The 7,204-nt window shown below is 40.1% G+C and overlaps 1 pseudogene; it reads right to left on the bottom strand.

The window, feature by feature from the left end:
* On the bottom strand, window positions 2,051-6,799 carry LOC110434787 (annotated as a pseudogene).

The raw sequence follows: 7,204 nt of genomic DNA, 5'->3' as shown, positions 1-7,204 counted from the left end.
TTGAGGTGAACTACCTTTACCCTGCAACAAGTATCACACCTTGCCACATAAGCTGCTATCTCTTTCTTCATTTTGGTCCACCAGAAACGAGGTCTCAAGTCTTGGTACATTTTACTACTCCCCGGATGAATGGACAATTTGGAAGAATGAGCTTCTTCTAAAATTTTGTTGCGTAGATCACGGTCTTTGGGTACAACTAGTCGACCGTCAAACCACAGTACACCCTTCTCATCTACCCGGAAATGCTTGGTGTCTTGCTCTTGCATTTTTCTCTTGATATGAAAAATACCAGGATCAGATTTTTGGAGCTCTATGATTTGACTTTCTAACGAGCAGCTGACTATGATGTTGTGCAGGACCACAGGATGCAATAAATTGAAGCCTTCCTCTAGGAGAGGTCTAACATGTTGTTTCCGACTAAGAGCGTCGGCTACAACATTGGCTTTGCCTGGGTGATAGTGCACTTCTAAATTGTAGTCTTTTATCAATTCCAGCCATCTTCTTTGTCTCATATTCAGCTCGGGTTGTGTAAAGATATATTTGAGGCTCTTATGGTCAGTGTAAATGTGACAAAGATTACCCAGTAGATAATGTCTCCAGAGTTTCAACGCATGTACAACTGCTGCTAACTCTAGGTCATGAGTAGGGTAGTTGGCTTCATGTTTCCTCAGCTGCCGAGAAGCATAGGCAATAACTCGGCCTTCTTGCATAAGTACACAACCTAGGCCAGTACCAGATGCATCACAAAAGACATCAAATGGCTTTTCGATGTCAGGCTGTGCCAGAACAGGAGCGGTGGTCAGCAAATGGCGTAGAGTGGTGAAAGCAACTTCACACTCCTCGGACCACACAAACCTCACATCTTTTTGCAGTAGCTTGGTCATAGGCTTAGCTATTTTGGAGAAGTCTGGAATAAAGCGCTGATAATATCCAGCTAGACCGAGAAAACTCCAGACTTCGTGCACTGAAGTCGGGGCCTTCCAGTCTAGAACCTCCTGCACCTTTGACGGGTCAACAGAAATACCCTCCTCGGATAAAATATGGCCTAAGAAAGGCACTTTCTTCAGCCAAAACTCACACTTGCTGAACTTGGCATAGAGCTGATGTTCTCGCAATCTAGTGAGTACAATCCGAAGGTGCTTCTCATGTTCTTGTGTATTTTCAGAATACACACTACAAGAAGGTTGTGGCTTTTTGACGTTCTATTATGTCACAATATATAGAATTTACGTCATTACTTTAATTTTTTGACGTCCAGATGACGAAAATCCAAACGTCAAAAAGCCACAGTCACAAAATTATTATGTGACGTCTGTTTTGCTTAACGTCATAAGCATATGACGTCTGATTTCAGTGTCATATAATCGTATGACACTGGTTTAGTGTCATTAAATCCTAGGCCTTGCCACATGGGCAAATGCCATGTAGGATCAGTTGCTGACATGGCAGGAAGGAAAAAAACGTCAAAAAATGAAATTTGGCCTGCTAGAGCCCATATACCACGCAGTTGTCTTTCAGCCCATTTAAGTTTTTTAGTCCAGTAATTTTAGCCCATGTTTTTTTTTCGGCCCACCGATTTCAGCCATATTTTTTTCTAGCCCACGAATTTCAGCCCATCAATTCAATTCAGTCTAGCTTGTTTTATGGCCCATACTATTAATCCTGTCTTTTTTCAACCCACAGTACATTTCAGCCCATACAACATCCAGCCCACATAAACAATTCGGCCCAAGAACCAGATTCAAAGAAGTAATCTCCATAAATCATTGCAATATCACAAGCATTCTATAAGTTTTAAAATGCTATACAATTACATCAAGAATACCAAATATCTCTAGAACATCAGAACATCAGCTAAATTGAGAATCTCAAATGTCTCCTGAGCATCACCTACATCCACAACACAATGCACATGACCAGCAGCAGCGAAGCAGTGCATCGACAACAGTGGCGCATCGGCAGCAGTGACGCACCACCAGCAGCATCACAATGGCTAGCACCATGGCTACCAACACACAAATGCCTTGCTGCAGCTCACCAAAAGAGCATATCTTGCTCACCAAAATGGCTACCAGCACAATGTTGCCAAAATATCATCTAGAGCCTAAGTTTGAGAGATTACTGGTCAGCATCAGGTGATGAGAACCTACTTCCAAACAAAGAGCGAAGGAAGGATTGGATTTCATTTCCTTGTTGCTTCAGTTTCTCGGTTTCTTCTTCATTCTTCCTTGCGGTCTCATTCTGGTCCTCTACTTTCTTCTCCAAATCAGCCACCTGTGATCGTAGCCCCGCTGATCCCTTCTTCTCAGCTTGCAATTCACCCTCAAGTTCTTCCACACGCTTGCTCATTGCAGCAGCTTTGGCATTTTTCTTCATCTGTATGGATTCCATGCCAATATTGCGGAGAAAAGATGACTTGGGCAGAACATGAGCTATAGCTTAAAGTGGTGTCTTTGGATCTTGCCCATCTTCAGTTGGTTGAGCAAGATAGTTCTCCATTTCAGCCTAGCAACAATAACAGCCAAAAATTCAGTCCGCTAGTTATGCATGTCTAGAACAAAGTATATGTAAAAAAATAGTGTCCAGAACAACATTGAGAGATTGTACAGTATGCTAGTTATGCATTTGTTGAGAACAATAGTTATGTAAAAATTTAGTTATGCATTACTATACAGACTTGTTTTCATGAAGTGTGCTACTGATTTCATAGTATAGATATATTCCTAGAATTTTAGGACAACCCACATACAAGAAGCATACTGTAGTGAAGCTATACAACAAATAGGAGAATAGGGTACAGTCAAAAGAATAAATCATAGCCAGAGTTCTAAAACACAAAAACTTTGTTATTTAACATTTCAAAAAGCTTAAAAAGTTATTGGTACCATTCTAGTCATAATACAAGCTTGGTTTCTATGTTGATAGGGTCAAAAACCATAAAGAAGCATTGTTGTGTAGGGAAACCTGACAGCATATATGAAGCTCTTGCCAACCAAAAGTCTGTAACAAATTTAGAAAGCTCAAGAAAAACACTACAAGTTTCTAGTTACCAACAGGAGCTAGTTTTGAAGATAACATGGTCAAATTACACAAAATCTCACACCTGTACAACACTTGATAGGTGCTCAGAACTGTACAACACTTGTAAGTATCCAAAGGAGTTGTATCTCCATCAATTGGATACTTTCTGACAGAAAAACACTAGAATTTTAGGACAACAAGATACTTAAATTATCCAGAACATTTATATTGTCAAGTTCCATAGAAAATATCATTCAAATACACGAATTATTATCACAAGCAGCAGCCATCTCATGACCTATTGTTATGCATGTGTCCAGAACAATATATATGTACAAATGATATCCAGAACAACATTGAGAAATAGTACAGCAAGAAATTATGCATGACCACGACATTAACAACTTGTACAATAAGGAAGCACTACTTTAGTCTCATTCTCATTTTCATTATACAATTTGGAAGCACAACTTCAGTTTCATTCTCATGTACTCATCACAGTAAGATAGAGAAAAATTACTCACAATGGAATCCTTCGAGTTCTCTTGAAAACCTGACTTGCTGCTGCAATGCGTGTCCTTGAAAATATCAATCGCAGTTGGTGTTGCATCCTTAAATTTGGTTTGCTTCTAAAATTATAGACAAGAAAGTAAATTATAAAAAACATGTGAAGAGTTGAATGAATAGTAGTAGCTAAAAATCCCTTCAATCCTCTTGTGCTAGATATTAACACAACAAGAATTATAGAATCTCTTATATGATTATATCCAGCCAGAAGTGAAACAATAAATCCAGAATATGGCATAGGCAGGCCAATCTTAGTATGATAGAAAAAATTGTGGACTCAAAAACCTATGTAACATGTTGCTTACACAGTTTTTGCCATGGAGCACACAAGCTTAGACACAATGGTCGACTCCAATGCTTTTAGCTTTATCTAAACAGTAAACACTAGCAGCACAGGGAGAACACAATCTTAGGCCTAACTAAATTGACCTTGTTAAACCCTTAGAGCCAGGGAGCGCAAAATTACACAATCACACAATAGACATAAATATGTAAGGGACATTTATGACTTTGCAAAATTACACAATCACACAACAGAGTCCAGCAGCTCCTCACACACAAAATTGTCTTAGGAACAACATAACAGTAATTTAAAATATAGGTGATTTTAGCCCAAACAAAAAAAATAGCATAGTTCTCAAAATTAGACAACGTTTCTGAATATTCTACGCAGTCTGGACACATGCAGCTAGCTCTATTGTCAACTAAAAATCAAAAAAAATTGTCAACACTTAGCCATTTATCTTACCATGACATAGCATTGAGCGACATAGCTCCGAGAACCTGTCATTTGGTGGTACTGAACTTGCTCACGAGCATCTTTGGCTTTAAGACATTTTTCCTATAGGGAGACAAACATTAGTGTACAGCCAATCCATATTCTGCAAGGCAACAATTGTGAAAGTTATTAAAGAATTATACCTTGTGCTTTGGGGTAGACCACATGCCCACGAGTTCCATCCACTCAGAGTCAGTCATTGTGGTCAGCGGTGAAGTTGTTCTAACTTGATTTGCGGGTATGCCATCGAAGTATTGCTTCTTCAGCCTGTATCTCATCTGCCTTTGTCCTTTTTTGAGCAAATCAGAAAAGGCCTCTTTCACCGGATCAGCATTCATATCAATGGTGAATTGACTCTAGAGGAGAGCATGAAAATAACGTTAAATAAAAATCGAATGATGTTCTAGGAGTGTGCAACAAGAGCAAGCAAGCGGTACAAACAAGTGTCGACAAAGAACAGATTTATACAAAGGAATTAGCCACAGATTACTTGGGTGTTTTCCAACATAATTAGTAGAACCAAATTTGTACACTTCATTGTTAATGCACATAAAAAATGGAGGTTGCCTCGTGTGTTGATTATTGCTGGCAAAACATGGACCACACATCAAACACATGGTTTCATTTATCACTGCATACTAGTTCTTAGTTACCAGTACTTGCAAATGCTAGTTACCATATCAAGCCATATACTATGCCACTGCTACTGCCTACTGATCCATAAACGCAGCAGCAAAAAACCGTACGAGAAGCAAAACTGTGGCTACTTACACCACAGTAATCCATAAACCACAACTATCTATTTAGCAGCAGTAACATACACTGACTTTGTCGTTGAAGTCCTTAACAATAGCTGTAGCAGCTTTGTCCTTATAATGCTTCCAGTGCGTGAAAATTGGGACATGGTTGCGTAGAATAATACCAGCCTCTGATGCTAGTTTTGCAGCTTGCAAAGGCACCTCAGGACGCAGCTTTCCTTCAGTGATGTGCACTGGGATGTTGTTGGTTAGCACTCTTGAAATATTATCCAAATCTCTGCCTATGTGTGTGCTTACGTGACTTTGGATGACACTTTGACCTATAAAGGAATTTGTAAATAAATTAGAGGAAACCATAGACCCATTAATGCAAATATGTAAACCATTAATAGTGGACTGAGATCATAATCACTTGCCTTCAGTAGTCAGCTCATTTTGGTTATTGGTCTCAGTATTAGCATTGGCAGCCATCAACCCATCTGCTGTAGAATCATCTTGAGGTTCTAGTGTTGTATCTTTAGGAGTTGAGTCCAATTCCCTTGTCCTCTGTCTAGTAATTCTTGGAGGTAGGTCTTGCTCCTGAAGTGCCACTGCCATCACTCTCTTTGAGGTTCTTGATCCTCCAGTAGAGGTGCAGGCGCTCTGTGTTGAACTCTTATTAACTTCAGGCACCAAATCCTGCATATCTAATACTCCTTGTTCAACGTCTTCACCATCTTCAGGCTGATACAATGAGCCAGAGTCTTCACGAGCAGCATTAGTGGCCTTGGATGCATTAATGGCCTTTGGTCCCGACCTCTTTAGGACTTCTGTTGCCTCTTTTATTCCAAGACTGCGGAACACCCGACTGTTATGCATGCATCTTTCAATCTTTTCCAACTCATATTGAGTCAGTGGAGCCTCTACACATGCATGAGAAAAAAGAAAGCTCACTTCAGTGAAAACATAAATGAAGAAAACCAATTAGAAAATTATATGATCAAGGGAATTAGAGGAACAGAGCATGTAAATTAAGCATTTCAGACAACAGACCATGTAAATTAAGCATGTGACTACAAAACCTACAGAGCTAGGAATTCGAACCATATAAAGGATTTGTTGCATATCAGACTGATGGCTATCAGCTACTGCATGTAAATTGATATATATGTAAAGGGGGGAAAACGAAGATTTGTCCATGTTCCATTAAGTTGAGTACTTACGACTTCATTCAGTCAGAGTTCATAAATTTGAAAATCTATCTCTCTATTTTTCTAATTCGCAAACCAAACGAAATGGAGAGAGATTTCTCCAGAACACTTTCCACTGCTCATCCTTGTCTCCCTCAGCTGAACGTGAATGAAACCCACATCAGCAAGGAAAGGAAACCCCCCATATCTACCCATCCTCAGGCTCTTCCCAAAACCAACATCAACGCTGCAGGTCAGGCCTCCCCTTGCAAATCCTTACATCTATGGCCAAAGCCTATGCAGTAGTTCGTGCAGCAATATGTATTGCAAAGTGAGATGGGGAAGTCGACAAGCACCTGCTGGTTGACGTCGAGTTGAGGGCCGGGTCGCCGATTTCCGACCAGGAGCCATCTCGCGAGTTGAGGAAGTTGGGCCGCAGCACAGAGGACGTCGTCGGAGCCGCAGTGCCTCTTCGGTGGTGGAGGGCACCAGACCCTCTTGCTAGGTCGCTACAGCGTAGCCTCTTCACTGGCGGCGGCAGACTGGGAAGAATGATTTGTGGTGGCTAGGGTTTGGGGAGGGGTGGGTTGAGTAGGTCACGGTTGAGACAGATTTCCTGTAATGTCCTTGTATAAATGAAACGCACTGCAGCATATTTGTGGATAGAATAGGTATTTTGCTTCCAATTTTTTTGTTGAGGCGGGAGGCCATCGCGCCATTGCGCTGGTTTGGGCTCAAAGGCACACGTTTCATTTTTTTTAAACTTTTCATCTTACTAGTTCCGGAGATAAAGAAAATACTGTTTTGTAACATAAAGAAAAAATGCTTACTTATTTTAAATAATATAAATAATTGTTACATTTTTTATTTTTTATGGTTGCATCTTCAAGTTTAGTTTTTAATCAATAAAC

The sequence above is a fragment of the Sorghum bicolor genome, chromosome 4 (genome assembly GCF_000003195.3).
Source record: "Sorghum bicolor cultivar BTx623 chromosome 4, Sorghum_bicolor_NCBIv3, whole genome shotgun sequence".
Classification (NCBI taxonomy): Eukaryota; Viridiplantae; Streptophyta; class Magnoliopsida; order Poales; family Poaceae; genus Sorghum; species Sorghum bicolor.
The sequence above is the reverse complement of the archived record's forward strand: the minus strand, read 5'-3'. Positions and strand labels throughout refer to the sequence as shown.